The sequence below is a fragment of the Cervus canadensis genome, chromosome 1, assembly GCF_019320065.1.
Source record: "Cervus canadensis isolate Bull #8, Minnesota chromosome 1, ASM1932006v1, whole genome shotgun sequence".
Taxonomy (NCBI): domain Eukaryota; kingdom Metazoa; phylum Chordata; class Mammalia; order Artiodactyla; family Cervidae; genus Cervus; species Cervus canadensis.
This window is the reverse complement of record NC_057386.1, coordinates 32553702-32580772: the sequence shown is the minus strand read 5'-3', so window position 1 is coordinate 32580772 and position 27071 is coordinate 32553702. Positions and strand designations below refer to the sequence as shown.

Here is a 27071-nt window from a genome sequence, read left to right as displayed (position 1 = left end):
AAGATGGGCTAGGAAAGAAGGAGGGATAAATGATGGAATCTGAGGCTTTTAAAGAAGAAATCCCCCAGGGAAAACTTAATCTAATGGTTTGTCATGGTAATTTTTGCCACATCAAAGTATTGCATGTACAACTGTTGATTTTTCTTAAAAGAAAAATGAAAATAACAAATAGCCATGTTTTAAACATAAATATTTACTCTCACCTCATTCTAAGCATCCATACTGTGAAATCACAGGTCTGATGTTCTAATCATATTTTTAATAAACAGCAATATGAATACATACTAAGCAAAACAAAAAAAGATTCACTTGGGTACTACTGGAAGTGGTGGCATGCACAGACCTCTGAACACACTGATCTGAGATGTGCACCGACCTTTGCACACCCTGATCTGCAACGTATGAATGGGGATGACGACCCTGGGAGCTACAGAGGCTCAGGATGGTCTCGGAGCTAGAGTCCACTTCATGACTCTTGAAGGCTGAGCCCAAGGCTGGTTTCAGTTCTTGAGAGCCCACTGGCCGGGAAGCCACAGAGTGGGATCAACCAAAGGAATCCTGCACAAAGGAGAAGACTAGCTTGGACTTGAGGATGAAACTGGCAAGAACCGACGGTGACTTGAGGGTGCTGCGGGCTGCGGGAGGAGGCCGAAGGGAGCAGGGGTGGAACTAGCTTGGACTTGAGGATGAAACTGGCAAGGACCGACGGTGACTCGAGGGTGCTGCGGGCTGCGGGAGGAGGCCGAAGGGAGCAGGGGTGGGGCACCGGGCGAGCAGGAAGGCTGAGTCACGTCCCAGTCGCGTAGGAGCCGGCGTGGACTGCGTCCTGCAGCTAACTCACCTGGGCCGCGTGCGCCCCCGCCCCATTCCCTGCACCGTCGTAAAGCGCCGACCGCAGGGGCAGAGATGCTCTGGGACAGGTGGGGGAAGGGAAGCTAAAGAGCGGGGAAGCTCGGAGATTTGTTCGCCGGGCGGTTCGTGGAAGGGAAACTTCTCCGCACTTCCTGGGGGTGGTGGCAGCTGCAGGAGGAAGACTGTTTGAGATCAGCCCTTTGTTGGAGGATTTTCTCAGCCTTCACTCTTCATCCGGAGCTGAATGCCTCCCTGACAGCTGAGCGTCCTCAGTGCTTGAGACAGGTAAGGCCAGGGTCAGAGAGGAAAAAAATCAGGGATCAGGAGAGGAAAAAAAAAAAAAATTTTTTTTTGTATCAAAATAGCGCTTAGTGTTGAAAAAAAGTGGAAATTTCATAAAAGCACACATGAAAAACATCAGCTTTATGCCACCTCTACAGATAAATATTATATTTTGATGTTTATTCTTTCAGCTCATATATATTTAATATATATGTACCTATGTTTAAAATTATTATATATTATGTATAATTATAGCATGTAATGATTTTAGAATAAGTGAAATCACACTGAATAAACACTTTTAGGACCTGATTTTTTCAGCACCTGAAAACTGTATTTTCTTTTACACCCTTATTTTTAATGGATTGTTGTTGTTCAGTTGCTGAATTGTATCTGACTCTTTTTGACCCCATGGACTGCTGCATACCAGGCTTCCCTGTCCTTCACTATTTCTTAGAGTTTGCTCAAACTCATGTCCATTGAGTTGATGATATAGTCATTTATTTAATTAATGTATCTATCGATTGATATTTAAGTTTCCAATTTTCCCCTATTATAAAATTTTCTGTAATAAGTGGTTTTTTTAAATTGCAAAATCTTGGTTTTATTTCCTTTGTCAAACCTAAAAATAAACAGCCAGTTATATTGCTAGCAAAAAAAAGTTTTTTTTTCTTCCCCAGAATAGTAGAGAAATTGCAATTTGGGGCAAGAAAGCTATAGCAAAAGTCATAGGCAGGTCTGACGAATGAGAGGAATATTACTTTGTAGAGCAAAAGGAGGCAGTTGGGAGGGGTTAATTTAAGAAAGTCTTATTGGGGGAAAAGCAGAGTTCAGGCTGGTGGGCACTTCCCATTGGCTGGGCTGGTTGCTGGGTGAGGAAAATGCTTCCTATTGGGGTCTGTAATTGATGTGGAGTGGTAGCATGTGAGAGCTCTCCCTTCTGGCCACCCAGCTTCATTTAATCAAATTAATTAATTTAATAGCTTTTGGCCACACCACAGGGCATGTAGGATCTTGGTTCCCTGATCAGGGATCCAACCCATGCCTTGTAGTGGAAGTGGGGAGTCTTAACCACTGGACCACCAGGGAAGTCCCTCAGCTTCATTTTAAATGAGGTTTCCTGGGAATTCCCTGGCAGTCCAAAGGTTAGGACCTGAGTTTTTGCTGCTGAGGCCTTACAGGCCAACCAAAAAACCCCCCAAAAAACAAAAAAAGAGTTTTCCTTTCTTCTGTTTCACACTTTAAATAATTATTAGAAATGGAATTGAGAAGTGAAGTATAATATTTCAAAGACATGGTAAAAATTGTCAAATTCCCTTTCATAAACTGTGCCAATTTAAACTTCCTCCAGTAGCATATGAAATTGCCTCTTGTCTCATTCACCATGCCTGGGTATTATTATAAATTGGTCTTTACCCCACTCTCCCCAATACATTCAAGAAAGTAGATGGAGAACTAGAAACAATTTTTTAAAAAGAACCAAGTGGAAATTCTAGAATTGAAAAATACAATGCCTTAAAAAAACCCACAACTCTATAGATGGGTTTAACAACAGGTTACTATTATTGTTGTTGTTGTTGTTGATTATTTTTTGGCCACACCGTGTGGCTTGTGGGATCTTAGTTCCCCGACCAGGGATTGAATATGTGTCACAGCAGTGAAAGCGCTGAATCCCAACCACTGGACTGCCAGGGAATTCCCAGGTTAGATATAACAGAAGACAGGATTAGCAAACTGAAAGTTAAATGGGCAGAAAATACTCAGTCTGAAGGATAGGACTGGGGTGGGGGTAGGAGGAAAGATGGAAAGTACAGAAAAGAGCATAAGAGAATATGGAATGTGATGTAAAGGTCTAAATACATTTAATTGGACTCATTTAAGGAGAGTGACTTGTTCAGAAGCAAAAGATGAAGAGTTATGGATCACAAATTTTACAGTATTAGTGAAAGACATTAAACCACAGATTCAAGAAACTCTACAAATCTCCAGCAAAATAAATACCACCCCCCCAAAAAAAAACCCCTACCTGACCACACTGTAGTAAAATTTCTGAAAACCAAAATCAAAGATAATTTTGAAAAATTGTCTGAGAAGAAAAGACACATTACCTTCAGAGAAGCAAAATAATACATCTCATTTTCAAGAGAAATGATGCAATCCAAGAGAGGGCGCATGTCAAGAATACATGTTATAATCTTTTAAGGAATGAAAGAAAATAGCTGCCAGTCTAGAATTTTATTCAGAGAAAAATATTCTTAAAAAATGTAGGTGGAGGGACTTCCCTGGTAGTCCAGTGGTTAAGACTGCACTTCCCAATGCAGGGGGCGGGGTTTGATCCCTGTTCAAGGAAACTAAGATCCTACATGCAGGGTGGCTTGGCCAAAAAAAATAAAAAATGAAGGTGGAACAAAGAAGTTTACAAATGAAAACAGAATTTACTGCTGAAAGAGCGTCACTAAAAGTCCCTAAATAAATAAAACTACTAAATAATGTTCTTTTTTTATTTTTAATTTTTATTGGGGGTAGAGGACGTTTTTTAGGCAGAATGAAAATGATACCCGTGGAAGCAGAATCATACAAGAATGAATGAGTGACAGGAGGTAAATGAGTGGGGAAAATACATGAATATTGAATGCATTAAATAAAAATATCTTTAGAGTTTAAAAATTCATAAAAATTAAAATACTTGATGAAAATAGAAAGCAGGAAGAGGATAAATGGAGTTAAATTGTAATATTCTTGCATTTTTCTGGGAGTGGGACTGCTTGATAACCATTAAAATGATAATAAAGCACTAAAAATAATAATAAAAGTATAATTAGGATAAAGGAAAAAGCAATAATTTTAAAAATCTAATTCAAAAGAAGGTAAGAAAGTTTTAAAATAGGGACATTTCTTAAAAATGTCTTTGACTAATGGTATTTCTTCCATTATGAGCTTACTTATATCTTTTGCATAATACTCTATTTAGATGTTTTCCTTCTGTGATTGATTTTAGATAGATATAAACATAGGTAAATAGAAATATGTCCATGTGAATGTCCATGTGAATTCTTTCTTATACAGATCAGTTTTAAATCTTTATGCCTTGTTTGTAACTCTAAGGTCTTGGTTTCTCCACTTGCTTTGATATTATTGAAAACAGAAATGGTCAAGTCTTAGGCATTGCACCCCTGATGAGCTGAACTGAATTGAGGTCAAGGGATTAAGCAAACATGAAGTGCTGCATTGCTGTCATTTAGACAGCAAGGAGTTATCTGAATCAGTGATAAAAATAACGAATGGCGAGTGTTGAAGGGTAAAGAGGAAGAGAAATAAACTGCTGGGGAAAACTACGGAAGTCCCCAAGAGAAGGTGTAGTCCCTGCAGACAAGTAGCTGCTGCTCTGGGATGGGATGCCTGGAGCAGAAACGTTTGATGCATAGCTTAGCATGACCAGAAGGTGGCGCTCTAAAGCCATCCGATTGCTCTCTCAACTTCCGAAACTGAGATTTTGCTTGAGGACCTAGAAAGCGCAAACTGAGGCGAGGGAGGCCCAGAGCCCTAAATTTTTGTCTCTGTTCTTTCTCTAGAGGCAAACCCCCCAAGATCTAGAGCCCTGCGGGGTTCTTTGTCTATGCTTACTTTGCTTGTGGGTCCGTGTCTTGCGCAACCCATTCAATTCAATTTAGACCAAGGCTCAAATCTTGATGAGCAAACCAATCACCTGGTTCTCTTGTGAAAATGCAAATCCTAATTCAGTGGGACTGGGGTGGGGCCTGAGGCTCTGCATTTCTAATCAGCCCTCTGGTGATGACTCAGGCTCAGTAGTTCCAAAACTTTGAACAGGCTAACTACAAAACTCCCTTCTCTGTGAGACCTGAAGGTGGGAGAGTTTATAGCTTCCTGGAATAAAATCCCACTGAAATGCCTGCAGGTTAAGGTTGGGCCAGTTGTGTGACCTCTTTGGGGCTCAGTTTCCTCATCTGTAAAATGGGAATAGCAACAGCCTTTACTTAGAGAGTTATTTGAGGGTTAAAGCAGGATATTATACATAAATCACTTAGCACACAGGATTCTCTGGTCAGTGGTCAGGACACACCGATTCCACTGCAGAGGGTATGGGTTCGATCCCTGTTGGGAGAAGTAAGATTCCATGAACCGTGCATTGCGTCCAAAACAAAACACACTGAGCACAGAGCCTGGCACCCAGTAAGCCTCAACAAGGCCTGGGGTATACGAAAAGAAATGTGGAGGTGGGCAGACTTGGTGGGGTGGTAAGTTGGAGGGAGCAAGAGGTAAGGGGCAAGGACTTCCCTGCTAGTCCAGTGGTTAAGAATCCTTGCAATGCTAGGGAACAGGGTTTGATCCTTGGTTAAGGAACTATCACTTCATGGCAAGTAGATGGGGAAACAGTGGAAACAGTGACAGACTTTATTTTCTTGGGCTCCAAAATCACTGCAGATGGTGACTGCAGCTACTAAATTAAAAGACGCTTGCTCCTTGGAAGAAAAGCTATGACAAATCTAGACAGCATATTAAAAAGCAGACATTACTTTGCCAACAAAGGTCTATCTAGTCAATCCTATGGTTTTGCCAGTAGTCATGTATGGATGTGAGAGTTGGAACATAAAGAAGGCTGAACGCTGAAGAAATGGTGCTTTTGAACTGTGGTGTTGGAGAAGACTCTTGAGAGTCCCTTGGACAGCAAGGAGATCCAACCAATACATCCTAAAGGAAACCAATCCTGAATATTCATTGGAAGGACTGATGCTGAAGCTGAAGCTTCAATACTTTGGCCACCTGATGTGAAGAGCTGACTCACTGGAAAAGACCCAGATGCTGGGAAAGATTGAAGGCAAGAGGAGAAGGGGACAAGATGGCTGGATGGCATCACTGACTCAATGGACATGAGTTTGAGCAAGCTCCAGGAGATGGTGAAGGACAAGGAAGTCTGGCGTGCTGCAGTTCATGGCATCGCAAAGAGTCTGACATGACTAAATGACTTCAATAACAGGGAACTAAGATCCCACATGCCATGGAGCAACTAAGCCTGTGAGCCACAGCTGAGAATCCTTGCACCACAATGAAAGATCCCATGTGCAGCAACTAAGACCCGATTCAGCCAAAATTTAAAAAAAATGTTAAAAAAAAAAAAGAGGTGAGGGGAGATCCTTAAGATGTCATCTCAGCTATCAAGATATCTGTCATCTGAAAAAAAGGGGACCAGGGAGCTGAGGACAGAAAGTCAGGAGGAGGGCTGGTCTCCCAATCGGGTGGCAAACCTTAGGCTGCTTTTGAGGGAGATTTAAGTATTTTGCAAGCTACCCAAGCTTCCTTCTAGAGATGAGGGCAGGAAGCAGGATTTCCAGGCAGCTTGAGCTACAGCATTCGGCATCGGCCCCCACTTCACATCTTTAGTGCTTTTAGGGATTGTGAGAGGAGCTAAGAGGAGCCAAGGATCACCCAGGTCCTGCCTTCCTGCAAGGCTTTGCCACAGCCTGCAAAACTGTTGCTACGGCGACCTCAGCCCAGGTGCAGGAGTTTACCAGAATGCTTTAAATAGGTTGGTGTTACCATAGCATCTTTTTTTTTTTTTGCACTGAAGATACATATTTTAACAGCTTTACATGTAATATTCATATATTTAAAAACTTCAAGTGCTTTCAATTTAAAAAAATCTAAAAATTCCAAAATAAGGCATTCAATATTTGAAAAAAGTCCGGATGTACAAAATGTTATTCTGTCATGAAAGCTCCACACCAACATTATATGCTTGGGGAAAAGAAAGACAAATAGAATATATTACAATTTTGTGTAAGCAATAACTTAGTTTACACCATGCAACAAAAAGTACATTCATTAAGATACACAAGCTTTTGTATGTTCTAAATTGAAGGACTTTTTTTCCCCCTGCAGAATCCTTAAAACCTGTGGCACTTGAAATATGTTAGCCTTTCTATTGAGAGGTAAATTACAACAATGATGAAAAAGATTAACACACCATTTGTGTATTATGAATCATTCCAGCCTTATTCAACAACGGCCAAAACTCCTTTCTCATTTTCTCATTTGTATTCCTGATAAAGCTGTGCTGCCTGATTATTGGCTGGACTATTGGATTCAGTTCATCCAGCAGAGACTAAATTGGTGTTAAGATAGAAGGTCAGACTCCACCGATTCTGAAAACACCTAACAGTTAGCATTTTATTTGGATATTCTTAAGAAAATTCTATTACTAGTTTAAAAGTACCATCTTCAAAGAGTGTCCCTTCTGGTCCAAATATAACTGCATTGCACTGCAAGATGTTTTCAGATGGTGCGCTACTGACACCCACAGGTGAGTCCTCTTACCATCAACTGAAATCCTGCATAAGCCTCCTGTAGGCTGGAGGCAACATGCACCTGAGCTGCCCTGAGGTCAGTCTGAAACCTTCATAGCATCTTAAAAGTCCATGAACATTTACGGACTAACTTCCAGTGCTCTGGTAGATTCTCCTGGGGAAACAGAGACAAATCCACGCAGCCCTTACCCTCCCTGGGTGACCTTGGGGAGATAAACAGCCCCATGGGAAGGAATTATCAGTGAAGGGCCTCAGTCGTAGTTCTTAACCGTGGTGGTGCTTCTCCTACACGGTGGGACTTAGTGACACATTTGACCTGCAGCCACTGTGAAGGCAAGAAGTGACTCCAGACCAGGGTGGCCTGACCTGCCAAAGACTTAAGGGGTGGGTCAGATTCAGAGAGGCAGAAAGGAGCGGGGATGCCACCAACCACTGAAGGGAATAATTGGGTGAATGTGAAGCCAATTACACATGTTATCTCATTTAAGCCCACACAACGCCATGAGGTCAGTACTGGTGTTACCTCCATTTCACTTTGCAAAGATGAGACAGAGACACACAGCAACTCTTTCAAGGTCTCGCCACCGAAAGTCAGAGGCTACCGCTATCTGACTTCCCGTGGTTTCTCTGAAGTGCCACATTTGTGCTTTGCCAGGTTCTGGGCATCTCCTGTGTGCTCAGTTGCGCACTCGTGTCTGGCTCTTTTGTGACCCCATGGACTGTAGCCCGCGATGCTCCTCTGTTCATGGAATTTTCCAGGCAAGAATACATGGGTTGCCATACCCTCCTCCAGGGGATCGTCCCAACTCAGGGATTGAACCTGAGTCTCCTGTGTCTTCTGCATTGCAGGTGGCTTCTTTACCCAGTGAGCCACTGGAGAAGCCCTACCTTTATTGATTGTTTTTGGCTGCACTGGGTCTTTGTTGCTGCACATGGGCTTTCTCTAGCTGTGGGCAGGGGGCTACTCTCTTGTGCTCCACGTGCTTCTTTGTAGTGGCTTCTCGTTATGGAGCAGGGGCTCTAGAGCGCTAGTGTTTCAGCTCAGTAGTTTTGGAGCATGGGCTTAGTTGCTCCGGGGCATGTGGCATCTTGGTTCGTGGACCAGGGATCGAACATAGGTTAGCAGGTGGATTCTTACCACTGAATCAACAGGGATCCTGCATCTCCTACCCTTAATGTGGGAAAGCTCTCCTTCTCGCCTTTCCCCTCTAATACAGGGCTGGAGACAGATCTGCAGAGAGTGGAAAAGGGGAAGCTTGAAGTTCTGGCTAAAGAGTTAGGGCTCGAGTTTCCTTTTCTCCTTCCTCAACCCTGAAGTCTTGCCCAATAGCAGCTGAGCAGTGGGGCTGCAAGGTTGCCTCACTTCTAGAAGGCTGGCCGCAGCCTTCCTGGCCCAAACCCACTTCCGGTCTTCATGCCTCTTTTGTCACAAGGTGATTCTCACACTTCCTGTTGATTTCCACTTTGTTTCAGCTGCTTCAGCTCTGGCCACTTTGTGCTGCTGTTGATCTGATCTGTGAGGCCTGGGACACAGGACCAGGTATGCTGGGATGGTGGGGATTAGGGGGTCAGCTTGGATAAGGTCTGGGCCAGATCAGGGCCAGAGTGGGGGGCTCCTGGTGGACCCTTTCTGTCCATTTTGGGGGACTGTCAGAAGCTGGGGTCAGTTTGTGAAGTTGGTTATGTCCCTGTGAGGGGTGGTACCAGGGGTGGCTTCCTGAAACCACATCATTTGACCTCTACCCCCCTAAAATCTCAGCACCTGGATTTGGTTGTGTGTTACCTGAGCTGCCCAGGTAACATTTTTATAGGCTGTAGAGAGAGTTGCTTGAGTTCTGACAGGCTTCTCTGGGATTGACTTTGACACAGCTGGTGTGATGCTTGGAAAGTTTGCTGAACTGACCAAGTTGGGGCTCGTGATTAAGTCCTGGCTCCTTGTCTTATTGATGGGCAATTCACTGTCCTCTGAACCTTTCTGGTCTACACAGTTCAAAAATGTCTCTGTTTTGTGGGATGTTGGTGGTGCTTAAGCAGGACCATGATTGTGAAAGTGTTTTGTAAACTGTAAGATGGCATTCTCAGGGTGTGAGGTTACTTTCGTTTTCTAAATGGAACTAGATACCTTATTTTTCCTGATAGTGATAATTGGTGAAAATCTAAACAAAGAAAAAGGGAGAATTTTTACATAATTCCAGCCCCAGAGATTATTAATGACACTGGTATATAAATTTCTACTTAAAAAATTGCAAATTTTTTTTTTATTGTAAAATACACCAATTCAATGGAAATGAACTTGGGCAAACTCTGGGAGATGGTGAGGGACAGGGAAGTCTGGTGTGCTGCAGTCCATGGGGTCACAAAGAGTTGGACACAACTGAGTGAACAATAACAAATATACATAAAATAAAAATTACTGCTTTTAAGCATACAGTTTAGTGGCATTAAATACATTCATGTTGACATGCATCTATCACCAAGATCCATCTCCAGATTTTTTTTCTTCTTCTCCAAGTGAAACTTTACTCATTAAACAGTATCTCCCTAGTCTTCCCCACCCCAGTCTCTGGCAACTACCACTGTACTCTCTCTCGAATGGAACCATACAGTATTTGTCCTTTGATGGCTGGCTTATTTCACATATATTGCCTTCAAGGTTCATGCATGTTGTAGCAGGTGTCAGAATTTCCCTCCTTTTTTAAGGTTGAATAATATTGCATTGTCTATAGACACTGCATTTTGTTTATATCATCTGCTGATGGACAGGATTGCTTCCACCTTTTGGTTATTATAAATAATGCTGCTGTGAATACGAGTGTACAGGTATCTACTTGAGTCCTTGCTTTTAATTCTTTTTCATGTATACTCACAAATGGATTTGCTGGATCATATGGTAATTCTGTGTTTACTTTTTTGAGGAACTTTCAGAATGTTTTCCATAGTGGCTGTACCATTTTGGATTCCTACCAGCAACGCACAAGGGTTCCAATTTCTCTATATCCTTACCAACACTTGTTTTCTGGTGGTGGTTTTCCTTTTCCCAGTGGGTGTGGTATCTCATTATAGTTTTGATTTGTGTTTCCCTGATGATTAGTGATGTAGAGCTCCTTTTCATGTGCTTGTTAGCCATCTGTGTACTTCTTTGGAGAAATATCTGTTCAAGGTCTTTGTCCATTTTTAAATCGAGTTTGGTATTTTTGTTATTGAGTTGTAGTAGTTGTAGTAGTTCTTTATATATTCTGGAAATTAACTAGATCTCTAAAACGATATTTCTTGTGTCAAACTGTATTTACTGTTCTCTAACCATTTTTAAACTTATTTTATTTATTGGCTGTGCTGGGTCTTTGCTGCCTGCGGGCTTTTCTCTAGTTTTGGGAAGTGGGGGCTACTCTTCTTTGTGGTGCTTGGGATTCTCATTGCAGTGGCTTCTCTTGTTGCAGAGCACGGGCTCTAGGGCACGGGGGCTTCAGTAGCTGTGGTGTGTGGTTTCAATAGTTCGTGGTTACCCGGCTCTAGAGCATAGGCTCAACATTTGTTGTGTGCAGACTTAGCTGCTCTGGAGCATGTGAGATCTTTCCGGATCAGGGATTCAACCTGCGTCTCCTACACTGGCAGGCAGATTCTTTACCACTGAGCCACCAGGGAAGCCCTCTTTTTTTCACTTAGTATCACTTGAGTATCATCTCATGTGAATTTATAAAATCTTCCTTGTCCTTCCTAACAGCTGTGTAGTATTCCAGTGCTTGAATATACTATGATTTATTAAATGAGTCTCCTAGGTGTTTAGATTGTTTCCAGTTTATTGGCATGATGATAAAACAATGCTGCAGGAAACATCATTGAACATACATCTTTGCATATTACTTGCCTAATACTTTGCATATTACTTCTATAATTTCCTTAGGATAAATCCTTAACAAGTTGAGTGCTGGGTAAAAGGTTATGCATATATTCACAGTTTTAATTCATTTGTCCAGATTCCTCTAATAAATGTCATACCATTTGTTTTAAATTTCATATCCACTTTTATTAAGGCAGTTACAAAGATTACACTGAAGAATAGCAATTCCGTGCCGCATCTCCCCTCTTCCAAGTTCTCCCTATCACACACAACATTTCCAATTATTTTAGTTGTTTCTATTTCCAAATAAAGTGCCTGTATGACTAGTTTTTTCTGTTTTAGTTATCATCTATTGACTTTGTATTATGAAAGGTAAGGACACAGCACTCTTACCTGATCCACATTATTGCTCCCCCATCTTCCTGATGTGGTTAATCACATATTTGGTGAAATTAACATTCATATAATATCCTTATTTCTCTAAAGATATTTATTAAAGTTCTTTATCTTTCCAGCTTATTTCTGCTCGCAGTATTGTATTCATTACTCCTAAATTTCTTTTGTGTTATTTTGCTATTTCACGTGGGAGAGTGTTTGGTGGTTCCTAGTTGAATGTTTATTTTTATGACCAGGGAACTTGAAGCTGATTGGAGGGTGTGTGTGTGTGTGTGGGTGTGTGTGTGGGTGTGTGTGTGGCGGGAGTTGGGGGCTTGTTGACTGTTGGACCTGTGTGTGTGTGTGTATAGGGAGAGTTGGGAGCTTGTTGACTGTTGGACCTCTCTGAGTGATCAAGTGGACAGGCCAGGTCATGTGGTTCTGTTGAGGAAAATTCTTTGATCTCCTGCCTGGACGGCAGGCTGCTGCCAGCATTCTTGGAGGGTCACTAGGGGAAGGAAGCTGCATTCTCATCATTTGATACACAGACTTTGAAGAATCCTCCCTCCCTCTATCCACTTCCTTTTGTAGTGTAGTGACAGCCTTGCCCTCTGCTATGCCCAGAGTCCCAGGTCTGGAGCTTCTCTGGTTTAATTTCGCCAGAGAAGGCTCCTCCTCCTGCTGGGCCAGTGGAGAGAGCTAAGTGCTTTGGCTGGTCAACTGCCTGGGCTGTGCAGTCCAAGTGATTTTGTAAACACACTGGTGCTTTCAACAGCCCTTCCTGTTTTCGGTCTTAACCCACTCTGCCTTCTGACATAGCTGGTACCTCCAATTCCTGGGCCTCTCTGTGGTTCGCAGGCAGACCTCCGCTTGCTTCCAGTTGGCATTCAGTTTCCAGCCTTCTCTGATACGATCTGTCAGCTGCCACTCACCAGTCTGCTCTCCCTCTTTCAAGATACTGTTGACATCTTGCCCTCTGTGGTCTCCTCTCCTGTACTCTGTCTTGGTGGGTTTCTGCCTTTTAAAATTTCCGTCCTGCCTTTTTTTGTGGTGTTTCAAGAGGAAGAGGAGATATTTAGATTCAATCCATCATGGTAACTGCTATGGTTTATAGCATTTTTCACTTAGACCAGCAATGTCTGAGAGTGCTGACTTCCTCACACTGTATCAGCACTGGGTATTATCATTTATTTATTTACTTGGCTGTACCTCGCGACTTCAGGATCTTAGTTCCCCAATCAGGGACTGAATCCATGCCTCCTGCAGTGGAAGCATGTAGTCCTAACCCCTGGACCACCAGGGAATTCCCCTATCATTTGTTTTAAGCTCTAATAATCTGCTAAGCGAATAAACAGTATCTCCCTTGTCATTTTAATTTACATTTTAAAAGTTATTAATGAAACGATAGTCTTCTCACATGTTTATTGACCAGTTGTATTTTTTCAGTGAACTACTTATTTGTGTTCACTGCTCATCTTTCTACTGGAGTAGGATAATTGTTAAATTGCTAGCATATGGCCAGCTCAGGAAAGAGGTTTGTGGTTGATTCCTTATTTTTCTGTATGTACAATCTCAGAATGTAGGCTTCAGAAAACAACAGTTCTTAATGACAGTGTCAGCAATTTGAATTTTTTTCTCCTTTGGATTATGAAAGTAATCTGTGTTCACTGTAGAAAATTTGGAAGATACAGATAAACACAAAAAAGAAAATATAAATCACCTAGAGATAGCTACTGGGGCTTCCCAGGTGGTGCCAGTGGTAAAGAGCCCACCTGCCAATGCAGGAGACGCAAGGAACAGGTTTGATCTCTGGGTCAGGAAGATCCACTGAAGGAGCGCATGGCAACCCACTCCAGTATTCTTGCCTGGAGCATCCCATGGACAGAGGAGCCTGGCGGGCTACAGTTCACAAGGTCACAAAGAGTTGGACATGATTGAAGCGACTGAGTACACATGCATGCATGCACACACAGATAGCTACTAAATACATCTTTCCAGTCTTTTTCCCCCATAGATATATTCTTATAAAAATGCAGTCATTTTATGTTGCATTTATGCTGTCTATTTACTAATCATAATTTGTTCTCATATTGTTATACAATGTTCTATGACACAGTCATGGCTAGCCAGTCTTCCACTGTGTACAATCATTGAGTTTAGTCAGTTCCCTTTGGACATTTAGGGTCTTACTGGGTTAAAATTTGCATTAACAAGTTCCTCTTTTGATCACGATGCCACCTAACTTTGTTTTCCACTGACTATCTGCTTAGCAATCTCTTTTTTTGTGGGGAAAGGATGAAGGTAAACTTTAATCCTTTTCTGGTTAAATTATGACTCATTCCAAATTAATGAATACAGACTCATGGAGATTTTCTAGCACTTTTTTTTTTTCTGTAGGTCAGAGGGACAGATGGTGAAGGATCACCCTAAGATTCTCATTAGATTCCTCTACAGCTTTCAATTAGAAAATGACTAGTGACGAAAGCACCAGGGAGGAGAGATGTATGCAATGATGAGAAAAAAGAAACTGATCAGGCAGGCCTCTGAAAAAAATCATCCAAGAAATAACAGCTTACAAGAGAGACTCTGAAAAACAAGCCTGAGAGTTGGGGATCCAAATTCTGTCCCTGAGTCTGCCACTAGCTGTGTGCCCTTGGGCAGGTTGCTCAACCTCTCTGGTTTCCTCATTGGCATTCCTCATCTCAGGTTGATTTCTAAGTTCTCTTGTGTCTTTTGAAGTACAGACTTTGTCACACTAGCTGTGTGACCCTGGACAAGTTGCTCAACCTCTCTGGGATGTGGTGTTCTCAGTTCATACGGTTGCTGTGAATGGATATGTGTAACCCACTCATCACAGGGCCTGTCCCAGATGAAGTATCTAATAAATGAAAGCTATTTTTATTGCATGTCAATCATTATGTAAGAGGAGGGCCATTATATCATCCCACACCCTGTGGATGGAAAGGAACTCTGTCTTCTTAAAAGCCATTTCGAAGTCCAATCAGCAGCTGGGACACAAGCCAAGGGGCACAGTACAAAGTCACCACCGGCACAGACATCCCTTTGTAGCGTATCCTTCCCTGAGACCTGGATGCCGTCCAGATGTAGGTCGAGTAAACACCCTCTGCTCAGCACTGATAAGTAGGATGCATGAATGTTGGTCCACAGGGGAGGCAACAGGAAACCCCACTTTCCAAATATAAAATATCCGTGAGTGTAGCAGAAGGGGAACTGAGTCCTAAATGATATGAATCACCAAGGGAGGGATGCTATTAAGAAAAAGCTGACATCCTTTCAAGCTGTGATTAATGACCACGGAGACTGGAGGAAGAAGTCGTGGGTGTAGCCTTGCTCTTTGTTGCTGGTGACTTCTTGGACAAATTACCCTCTTCTGTAAAATCAGGAGGCTGGATTTTTGTTCCCCAAAGGACAGTCTGTGTACTACTGGTGGCACGCACAGTGATGTTATATAGTGCACAGAAAACATCTGACATCTTGATAGTCATGTATTAATTTATGAAATAGTAGGGAAAATATGACTAGCCATCAACTCTAGGATTTCATATATTATTTTTTTACATAGATATTATTTTTATAAAGTTCATTATTTATTTTGTATTGGGGTGAAAGTGAAAGTCACTGACTCTTTGCGACCCCATAGATTATACAGTCCATACAGTCCATGGAATTCTCCAGGCCAGAATACTGGAGTGGGTAGCTGTTCCCTTCTCCAAGGGATCTTCCCAATCCAGGGATCAAACCCAGGTCTCCCACATTGCAGGTGGATTCTTTACCAGCTGAGCCACCAGGGAAGCCCTAAGTTTGTTTTTTAAAAAGTGGTCTGAGTCAAAGAAAAAGTCAAAGAGGATATGCAGAAATGGTAAATATTGTGAAGGTGGTAAAGTTGGAGCATGAGATGTGGTAGGCAGCATAAAAGCCCCCCAAAGATGTCTAGGTCCTAATCCTCAGAACCTGTGAGTATGTTACCTTTTATGGCAAAAGGACTTTGTGGTAGTGATTAAGTTAAGGATTTAGAAATGAGATGATTCTGTCAAGAAAAGTTCTCCGGGTACTTCACTGGTGATCCAGGGTTAGGAATCCTCCTTGCAATGCAGGGGATGGGGGTTTGACCTCTGGTCGGGAAGCTAAAATCCCACATGCCATGGGGCAACTAAACCCCACCATGACTAGAGAGTCTGTGAGCCACAGTGGAAAGATCCAGCATGACACCACAAAGATCTGGGTGCCACAATGAAGACCCAACACAGCCAAATAAATAAATAAAAGGTCTCTGATTTCCTGCCTAGAGGGTACAGGCTGGCATTCTGGGAGACCATCAGGGAAGGAAGCTGGGGTCTCATCATTTGACATTCAGCCTTTGAAGAATCCCCTTCCCTCTCTCTCGCTTCCTTTTATATTGGACTAATTTAGCCTGGCTCAGGCATGCCCAGTGGGGCTTCCCAGGTGGCTCAGTGGTAAAGAATCTGCCTGCCAGTGCAGGAGATGCAAGAGACACAGATGTCATCCCTGGATCGAGAAGATCCCCTGTAGAAGGGAATGGCTGCCCACTCCACGATTCTTGCCTGGAGAATCCCATGAACAGAGGAGCCTGGCAGGCTACAGTGTATGGGTTACAAAGAGTCACACATGACTGAGCATAGTATGCCCAGTGTCCCAGGTCTGGAGCTTCTCTGGTTTAGTTTCCCCAGAGAGTAAACTTCCTCCCCTTCCTCCCACTGGGCTGGATTATCTGGATGGGCCCAATGTAATTAGAAAGGTTCTTGTAAGAGGGAGGTGGAAGGAGTCAGAATAAGGCACTGTGATAACAGAAATAGCTGCTGGAGTGATGCGGCCATAAGCTAAGGAATGCTGTGGCTTCTAGAAGCTGGAAATGGCAAGGAACTGATTCTCCCTGGATCCTCTAGAAAGGAACAGTCCTGCCAAAACCTTGATGTTAGCCCCGAAAGTCTCACTTTGGACCTCTGACCTCCAGGACCGTAAAAGAATCAATGTGGGTTGTTTTAAGCACTAAGCTTGTGGTAATTTGTTACAGCAGCTTCAGGAAACAAATACAGCAGACATCAGATGCACTGGAAAGGCGGTTTATTCTGCAGGTTCAGCAATTCCCTGGGCACAGCAAAGGGATGTTGGCAGAAACGAGAATGTCCTTGGTCACTGGGCCCCATCCATCTAGGACCGGGCTGACCCTACCATCACATTGGGCAAACTGGCCAAGGAGAGAGAGGGTCTGAACGCCCCCAGGAGGGTGCTTGGCACCTGGAAGACAGGGTGGGTTCTGACTCACGGGAACTATCAACATTGTCATCTGGTCCAACCATCACATTTTACAGATGAAGAAACTGAGGCTCAGAGAAGGGAAGCAGAGTCACCTGTGATGGGGCTGATTTGGCAGAAAAGAACAAACACCTGAATTCCTGAGGTGCTGGGAGGGACGAGTCGCAGGTGGGGCGGGGCTGGCTTCTCACACCAGGGTGGGGAGCCTGAGAAGGGGTGGGGCTGCACCTTCGGCTAGGGGTGGAGGGTGGATCTTGCCACCCTTTGATCACCTCCTCCTTGTGTCTGGGGCCTCTCTCACACTGCTTTCTCTAGTATCTTTTTATCAGGGTTTTAATAACCATTTGTCAACATAAGACTTTGGAAAGTTGTCGAAACAGCAAGGTGCTTGAAGAAAGGGTTTCCTTGCTCCCCGCTTATCCTGCCCCCAGCACTTTAATTAATGTCTCCTCTTCTGCCTGGTTTGCACCCCTCCAAAGGGATGTTCACTTGCTTTTCATAGAAGAGACACTTCTACTGTGATTAATAGCAAACCTGGGATGTTTGATTTCTGCATTTAAGCATTTATGGATCAAAATTGGCCTCTGTGGTCAGGACTATCCTGAGTAAAGCCTTTTCTTCTAATTTTGAGGAGAAAATATTTTTTCATGTAAAGGCCCCCAAACCCCCTTGTTGTAATTTTCAAAGAGGAGGGATTTCCTTGGAGGTCCAGTGGTTAAGCCTGCACTTTCCAATGCAGGGCATGTAGGTTTGATCCCTGGCTGGGGAGGGAAGATCCCATATGCCTTGAGGCCGGAGGCCAAAAAATAAAAAAGTAAAACAGAAGCAATATTGTCACACATTCAACAAAGACTTTAAAGATGGTCCATATAAAAAAAAAATCTTTTAAAAAACAAGACAAACCCCCAAACCGGACATCAAGGCCTGTGTTGTTATTATACAGAAATAGATCAAAACTAATGTGAAATTTCCTCTGAGATCCCATGGGCTGTCATTTTAGCATAACAGGTTGTAATGATAAATGGTCAAGGTATCATTCCCCTATCATTAAACAATGGTCACCAGACAAGCGATCCCTGGAGAAGCAATCCTTACATTCCAGATTAGTTATGGTCGACATCCCAGGTGGTTCTACCAAAGCCCCAGATAGCATTATGCTGTCAGTTAAAGGATGTGCAGAAGATATGACATCGAAAAGATTGTGGGGGAGGGGGGGTTCCCTGGTGGCACAGTGGGAAAGAATCTACCTGTCAATGCAGGGAACACAGGTTCGATCCCTAATCCAGGAAGATTCCACATGCTGGGGAGCAGCTAAGCCTGTGCGCCACAACTCCTGAGCCCGTGAGCTCTAGCGCCTGTGCTCTGCAATGAGAAGCCACAGCAATGAGAAGCCTGTGCACCACAACGAAGAGTAATAACCCCTGCTCACCGCAACTAGAGAAGAGCCCACGTGCAGTAATGAAGACCCAGCGCAGGCAAAAAGAAAAAAAAAAGTTTCCTTAAAAAAAAAGATAAATTGCAGGGTGGAAGCTTTACACCTGTGCAATCAACACATACATGTTTACAGAAGAGAATAACATCAGATTGGGCTAACTAGGGAGTCAGAGCGGAAGGACTTTTATTTTTGGCTGCACCACATGGCTTGTGGGATCTTAGTTCTCCGACCAGGGATCAAACTTGTGCCCACAGCAGAGGAGGAGTGGAGTCTTAACCACTGGACCACCAGGGAATTCCTAATTGCTCATTTTTTATTAGTGGAGTTTTTAAAGTTGAGAGTTCTAAATGATAAAAGTGCTCTGATGAAAGAAAAAAAAATGGAGAAAGCAGAAGAGAGCAATAACTTATTCACTGCAAGTTTTTTATTCTTCAACAAATGCTAAGAGCCTACCACATGCCAGGTGCTGTCTTAAATGCCATCCTAAATATAAAATATTGAAAAGCTCTGACTCCTTTTTTCTTCCTCAGTACTCATCACTGCCTGACATGCTAATGTTTTTTAATTTTTGGTTTCCATTCTTTCTCTTCCCTAAGCTTGTTTTGTTGCCTGCTGTATCTCTGGGGCCTAGAACAGTGCCAGACACTCAATTATATTCATTTAATGGTTGAATTAATGTCTTTTATTCCTGGTAACTTTGACTCATTGGTTTACTGGTCACGGGAACTTGGCTGAAATTGCCTGATGACAATCAGCTCAGGTTGCTGGTGAGAAACTCCATTTTTCTTCCTAGCCCCGTCATTCCATTAGAATGGTTTGGGAGTAGGCAAAACTGGTGCCACCTTGTCTGTGCAAAGGTGTGTAAGCAGATACTGCTTCTGTCTGGGGACAGTCACACTGTTTATGTAGGTGTGATGTTAACAGCCCTTGGCGTTGCCAGGTGTTAACCCAATTAGCAATTATCAGTGTTGTGCTAGGCTGTTCCGTGGAGGCAGCTGTCACTCTGGGGTGTGGGTAGGGACCATGAAGGGGCTGGAGTTGGGGACGGGGCTGACAGTGAAGACCAGAGCTCAGAGGAGTGTAGGCTCTGAAGTCAGGAAGCCCAGGAGGCTACAGACAGTTCTGGAACGGGAGGAATCTGCTATTCAGGTAGGCTTCTGGGGAAGAAATGGGACAGCCCCACGAAATTCATGGGCACAGCAGGATCTCAGGTTCCATCAACAGGGGAAAGAGACTCTGGCAACATCAGTTCGTCCCCCTGGATAAGGACAAGGGTAGCTTTCCTTCCAGCTACCAGTAACGGGGCAGCACCTTGGCAGGAAGGCCTTTTGCTGGCTCAATCTAAATTGTCCTCATTTTTCACACCTGCAAGAGCCCTTTTCAAGGCCCTCAGAGGCGGGACCCTACCTTCCCCCTGCCCTGCCCCAGCTAGGGGCAGAAGCAGGCTGCATTTTCAGACACACCACGGAAGGGAAAGAACGGCAAGGAGGTTTGGAACCTAAACCCCTCATAGCAAATTCTCAGCGTACCCATGTCCTACCTTTCTGTTGACTTAACAGCCAAATTCTGATGGAAGCACTGACTGGGAGCCTGAGTTGCTTTGGATAATTGGTGAGCTCCGTTTGCTCAAGATGCTACCGAAGATGCAATCAAAGTAACAAATGGAATTTTCTTTTCCCTTTGGCACAGGGATACCCTAGGCTGAACTGTTGATGGCTGGCTGGGTCAAGGGTTAGGGACCCACCAGAAGTGGGAATTCAAAAAAGTTATTTAAAAAAATATTTATTTATTTGGCTGCATCAGGTCTTTTGCGGTATTCGAACTCAGTTGTGACATGTGGGATCTAGTTCCCTGACCAGGGATCAAACCCAGGCCCCCTGCATTGGGAACAGAGAGTCTTATCCACTGGACGACTAGGGAGGTCCCTAAAAAAATATTTTATTGAAGTATAGTTGATTTACAATGTTGTATTAATTTCTGAAGTACAGAAAAGTGATTCAGTTATTTATATATATATATATATATATATATACACACACATATATATATAATACATACATTCTGTTTCATAGTCTTTATGAAACCATTATGGCTTATCACAGGATATTGGGTATAGTTTTCTGTGTTATACAATAGGACCTTGTTGTTTTTCTGTATATATATATGCAGTTTGCATCTGCTAATCCCAAACTCCTGCCCCCACCTTTCCTCCCCCTTGACAACCACAAGTCTATTCTGTACATCTGTGAGTTTGTTTCTGTTTTGCAGATAAATTCATTTGTGTCATATTTCAAATTCCAGATATAAATGATATGTCTCTTTCTTCATTTAGTATGATAATATCTAGGTCTGTCCATGTTGCTGCAAATGGCATTATTTCATTCTTTTTTATGGCTGAGTAATATTCCATTGTATGTGTGCCTGCATAAATCTATATATAGCTATCTGTCTAGATATCTAGATATATATATACCACACCTTCTTTATCCATTCATCTATTGATAGACATTTAGGTTGTTTCCATGTCTTGACAATTGTCAAGTGCTGTTAGGAACACAGGGGTGCACAGAAGTAGGCATTTTTGGCTGTGCTGGGTTTTCATTGCTACACATGGGCTTTCTCTAGCTGCAGCTAGCAGGGACTACTCTCTAGTTGCAGTGCATGGTCTTATTGCCTTGGCTTCTCTTGTGGAGCACCACCTCTAGGGCATGAGGGCTTCAGAAGTTGCCCTGCAGCATGTAGCACAGGGATCAGACCTGTGCCTCCTGCATTGGCAGGTGGATTCTTAACCACTGGATCACCAGGGAAGCCCTGAAGTGGGCATTTTTGAATCAGACATAGACTGGTTATTATTCCTTATCTTGGAAGGGGAAATTTACCATCTGGGTCCGGGCTGGGCGGGAGGGGCAGTGGCCTTGGAAGATGATGCCAACACTTTCTGCAGGGCCTGGCCTGCCATTAGGTGACTCAGTGTGTTTCCCAGGACTTCAGCCAGGGACCAGAGTTGCAGCCTTTATTTTTTCCTCTTGGGGTGGGACTGGTCTGTCTTGGCACCAGATCTGCAGGAAGGCCTCCCTGCTTACTCACCTCTGGGGCTCTGCTTTCCTGGCTGGGGCTGTGCTCTGGAGGATGAGATCATAGGCTTCTAAAATGTCCCAGGTCACTGGGCATGGACCGAGACCTGTTTGGGTTTAAACCTCAGCTCCCCTTGGTCTCAGTTTTCCCACATATAAAATGGATGTAATAATTTCAGTCTCATAGGCTGCTTGTGAGGAGATGTATGTAAAGCTTTCAGCACAGTTCTCTAGCCCAATAAATGGTAGTTATTAATAGCCCTCTTTTTTTTTTTTTTTGGCTGTGCCACATGGCATGTGGGATCTTAGTTCTCTGAGCAGGGACTGAACCCACGTCCCTCCAGTGGAAGGGCAGGGTCTTACCCAGTGAACCCAGGAAGTCCCAATAACCCCCCTTCTTTAGTGGCAGTACAGTGGTGGTTAACAGTCTGGTTTCTAGAGTTAGACAATCCAGACTAGGTGGGTTTGAACCTTGAGTCCTCTTTTTATCTAGCTGAGTGACCTTGGGCAATTTCATCTTGCTGAATCTCTATTTCCTCTTGGTAAACTGAAAATAATAACGGTACCTATATCATGGAGTCATTGTTAAGAATTAAACTATGCAAGCCAAGCATTTAGCACAATTGCCAGTACATACAAATGGTACAACAAAAGCGAACTAGTCTTATTATTATCATGAGCTTTTCAGAATCTAGTTCAAGGTGTCAGCTTTCCCACAACCCCATTAATTATTTCTTTGATTTTCACTGACTTGGATACCTCTTAGAGTCTATCTCGCACTATCTCGTTCCTGTTTATGTCCATGCCCACAAAAATAAAACTGAACCTCTCAGGCTCACCTTGTTCTCACCTTGAAATCTGTCTTACCTATCACTGTGTTCAAAAACCTCATATACCTAATCCCAACAGCGCTGACATCACGGAGAATTATGTTGTACATTACACAGCAAAAAGTTCCAAAAATTGTTTTTAAAAACAGCTCTATTCAAGTTTCCCCTCCCTAAGCAGATATCCATCATTCTCCTTCTGAGCTGGTTCCCTTCTCCTCTCTTCCAAGTCTCCTGGGGGGAATATATATAAATGAAATGGAATCCATTAGTTGGAGGTCCTAAGGGAATGAACACACACACACACACACACACACACACACATTTACAGAAATATACGCTTAGGTATATAAAATATACAAGTGGAAATACGTGTATTTCCTTGGTGCCCTCAAAGAATCCAGTCAACAAATATCTGAAAGCCCACGTTGTGCCTGGCACCAAGCTATCTTCTGGGAGACAAAAGGAATGAGGTTCCGATTCTCATGGAACTTACGTTTTCCTGGAGGAAGACAAGAAGTAGTATAAAATTTCAGCTAGCGGGATTGCTGTAAAAACAACACAGGTCTTTGTCAGAGTGATGGGGACTAGGATGCCTGGTATTCTACCGGGTGGTGGAGGTGACTCGGAGGTGAAATCTTATTATATATGGGAACACTGAAACAGTCACTTGCAGGACTCGGTTGGTGGCTGAAGACGGGGAGTCAGGTTCTCACCCACGGTGATGCCACTTTCCCGAACTCGGAGCCTTTCCGGGATACCGCGAAGGTCGCAAACTCACCTGCGCAGAAGGCCGCCGCCTGCTTGACATCAGCGCGTCGGGCCTGGCCCGGCCCCCTGTGACGCCATTCTCCCGACAGCCCCGCCCAGGCCGCCTCCAAGCTTGCGCGCATGCTCAGAACCCCGCCCCCGTGCGTCACAGAATGGCCTCGGACACCCAGGCAGCCCCTGACGTGTCGGGGAGGAGCCGGGCGCGGAGGTACGCGGAGTGGAGCTCAAGGCTGCGGAGGGGAGCGGAGCTGAACGGCTGGGCGGGCCTGGCCTGGCCAGTAGAGCGGAGACGTTGGTCGAGCGGGGGCGAACATGCGCTTTTGACACATTGGAGGTGAGTCTGCGGTGCGAGGGCGCTCCGGAGGGCGCCGGGCCGAGCCGGCGACGCCTAGGCCTGTCCCCGGGGAGCCTGCCAGCCCGAAGGCTGTGTCCGAGGCCGGGCCAGGCCCGGGTTCTGGGGCGGCCAGTCCGGGGGTAACTGTTCCAACCGCTCTAACTGCCCCTTCCACGCCCTGGTCCGAGGTGTGGCCCACCGGGGGCGCCTGGAAGGAAGCGAGCCGGGCGATCTCGGGAGGATGTGCCCGCGTCCGGGGGAGGGGTGAAGGATGGCGGGGACGGAGGCCGGGACGTGGCACAGTGGGCCCGGGCGCTGGTGGCGCAAGGAGCGGCTCGGTTGAAGGTGGCAGCGGTGAGCCCAGCCCGCCCCCCTCCCCCATCCCTTCAGCTGGGAAGGTGGTTCGGAGCCGGGTTGGATTTTGAACTCTCCTCGCCTCTCCCCCGCGGGGGCGAGGGCGGAAGCTGCCCACCTTGGGCTCCGGTGGCATTCCTATGACTGTCCGCCTTTAACTGCGGACACTCCTCTGGAGTTCAGAAAAGTGTCACCAAACGGGTTCGGACTGCTTGTGCTCGCTTCTCCCCCTCCACCCCGGTTGGTAAGCAACAAAGTAATCTTTAGTTTTGCTGAGGAATTGAGGATTCTTTCAGTGCTGATAATTTCATTACATTGCTGTAGCGCCTTCACAGAACACTCTTGCTCCCTCCTCTTTTAACCTCGTCACCTAGTTAGTGGCTGTGCCTGGTTCTCGTATCGCCATTTGACGGATGGGGGAATTGAGGACAGGTGGGGTGGGGGCTTAAGTGATTTCTCCTGTGGACTCTCCCAACCCGTGAGGGGCTTCACGTGGTTCAGGATTTACGATTCCTGGCTTGGAGTTCTGGTTTCTTTTAGTGGGATTTTTCTACCTTTCTCAGGTAGAAAGCAAAGTAGAAAATCTGGCTTGCTAAAAATATACCAGAAGCTAGTAGATTTATTCAAATATTTTTGAGCAGACTCACCTAGGATAAGAACTGCTACTTAGTTATAAGAGAAATTCTATGCTGGAACTTGTTCATGGTTGCTGGCTAATTATTTTGTCCGATGAGTTCTGTTGCTTTTAATCGGTTTATGAAATAGGGCACTGGCTTTGCTAAATCATGAAATTGGTGAAGCAAAATGCAGCATTAGGTCATGTGTTGAAGAGAATCAAGGGGAACTAAGATATCTCTTCTGAATCTTTATTAAAGTTGAAAAGATCAGAAGGAACAACAACAACAAAACCTTTGGCTAGTCCTAGTTGCAAGTTGATCTGGCCCAGATAGAAATCTTAGGAAGCATTTGTTTTTTAGTTTTGTTTTGGCTTTTTAAATTAAATCGAAATTGGATGAGGAACACTTAAAATAAGTAGAAACCTCAGTAAAAACTTAAGAGCTTGCTTTCATGACATCTCCAAAGCTTATTTTTATTTACATCTTAAGTCATGCTGGGATAAATTTGGTCACTGAAGCTTAAAATTATTTCTGACATAAGTTTCTGAGCACTTCATGAGGTAGAAAAAGAAGTTTGATAGTCAGGACCAAAAGGAGGACTGTATTTATGATTGACCTCAGAGTTTAAAATTCTGTAATTGTCACCTCTGGGAGTAGAAGAATTTTGGTAAAAAAGTATTGATTATCTATGGTAAGTTCCAGAATAACAGTCTCACTAGTTGATTCTATAACTATTAACAAGGAGGTGATATCATATAAAATGGATTTTCTTAGCATTGTGCAAAGATAGTTTCTTTGTAAATATAGCATTTAAGACAGGCAGTTTTATGTACAGTTGCTAGGTATCTGAAGGTCACACACAGTGTGATAACGTAACGCTCCATGTAAAAGTTGTCATCATTTTGGGATTCACACTCCATCCCTGTGAGACAGGATATTGAGAGAAGATTTGGGTAGTGGGGAAGAGTATGTAGTTATCTACCTTCATTTCAGCTTCAGGAGATTACAAATGTATCATTAAAGCATTTTTTTGGTAGCAGTGTAGTTTTCTGTATTGGCTAATTTTCTGTGGCCTAATATCTCTAGTTACATAGTTTCAAATAACACAATGAACACATCTTCCTGCTCTAACTTGAAGCAGAATGAACAGATTGTCTTTATAGCCCCTGAGAAAGTCTTTTGAATGTCTGCAGTGGTGGCAAATTTTTATTTGTGAAAAACCCAATTTTTGGAAAGGATAAGTCTGATGAATAAAATTAGAGTGATAAAGCTGGGTAATACCAATTAGGAAGCAGTAGAAATGAGATGTGACCACAAAGGAAGGGTTTTCTGTTTATTTTTTAATCTGGCTCTTCATGGCTGTTCCAAAAGAGATTTTAGAGATGTTTTCAGTAATGGTGGTGTAACTGAAATATGCACAGAACTTCCGGAGGTGATTAATTTTAAGGAATCTTTTATTTTATTTTATTTTTTAATTTAAAATAAAAATTATTATTTATCGTTTATACTATCTGCTCATACCACACTACCTTTTTTTTTAATCTCTTTTTTTTTCTCCATTTATTTTTATTAGTTGGAGGCTAATTACTTTACAAGGGATCGTTGATTTTAAATTTTGAAGCATTGTGGTTATGTTATACTTCACAGGCCTGCAACTGAATGACCAGTTTTTAAGAATAATGAAATTTATGCTGTGTTTACTGTGTACCAGACTCTTGTACTGAGTACTTGCACATACTAACTCAGTCTTCTTTACAACCCTATTTTAATTATTATCCCCATTTTACAGGTGAGGGAATGGGTCACTGACTGGTTAAGTAACTTGCCCAAGGTCGTGAGTAGAGGACTGTGATTGAAATCTGGGCAGTTTGGCTCCAGAGTCTGGTCTCCTAACTGCAAGTCCAGTTGAGTCCAGACTGAGCTGCTCCTACCACCTGTTACCCTTCTAAGTGTTTTTAATTGGCTTGTTCTGGAAAAGCTGGTCCTTTAGTAAAAGGCTTCTGGCGTAGATAGTTTGAGGGACCAATAAGCGAGTTCTAAAAGTAGCCTGTTAATCAGAAAAAATATAGTCAACATTCAGTTCACATAAGATTCAGCCAAAAAAAAAAAAAAACCCAAAAAACAGAAGCCTGTGTGGAATAAGAACATATTAAAATAATTTTGCTAGAGTCATTTGACTTTGAGCTAAGTAGTTAGACAAGGAGGATATGAGAAGTAGAACTAAATGCTAAAGAAATTTTACAGGAAAGGCTATTTAAAACCTGAGTTGCCAGGGGACACTGATGGAAAAATTGGTAGTTGTATTAATATGGCCCTATTTGAGAACCAAAAAACCAGGGACAAATGGATACCTTATAGTATATACCCACAGGTGTAAACAGTGAGATTCCTCAGGGAACCTTTCTTAACAGTCTGCAGAATAGTAACTGCCGTAGGTCTTCTGATACTGTATAAATGGGTCAACAACAAAAAGCTCATACAGAAAAGTCTGAAACTGGGCATGTGAATGATAACATTTGTAGATAAAAACAACTCTGACCGTATTTGTAGAAGGGTTGGCTCAGATACATTCAAGTAAATACTAGATGGGCTTCCCTGTTGGGTCAAATGGTAAAGAGTCTGCTTGCAATGCAGGAGATTCGAGTTCGATCCCTGGGTCGGGAAGATCCCTTGGAGAAGGGCATGGCAACCCAC

The 27071-nt window shown here is 43.5% G+C and overlaps 1 protein-coding gene and 1 pseudogene across 6 annotated transcripts in view; one reads left to right on the top strand and one right to left on the bottom strand.

The window, feature by feature from the left end:
- Positions 1-7145: 7145 nt before the first annotated feature.
- LOC122445405 lies at positions 7146-7514 on the bottom strand (annotated as a pseudogene).
- Positions 7515-8933: 1419 nt separating this feature from the next.
- NDEL1 (nudE neurodevelopment protein 1 like 1) overlaps positions 8934-27071 on the top strand; it is a 45918-nt gene continuing 27780 nt past the window's right edge. For 2 of the 6 annotated variants that reach the window (XM_043474508.1, XM_043474468.1), the window contains exon 1: positions 23228-23406. The gene's annotated coding sequence lies outside the window, so the exon portion shown is untranslated. Of the gene's footprint in view, positions 8998-23226; positions 23407-23524; positions 23547-23613; positions 24005-27071 lie in introns of those variants that run through there. The other 4 variants (XM_043474482.1, XM_043474499.1, XM_043474491.1 and 1 more) reach the window with 4 other exon arrangements.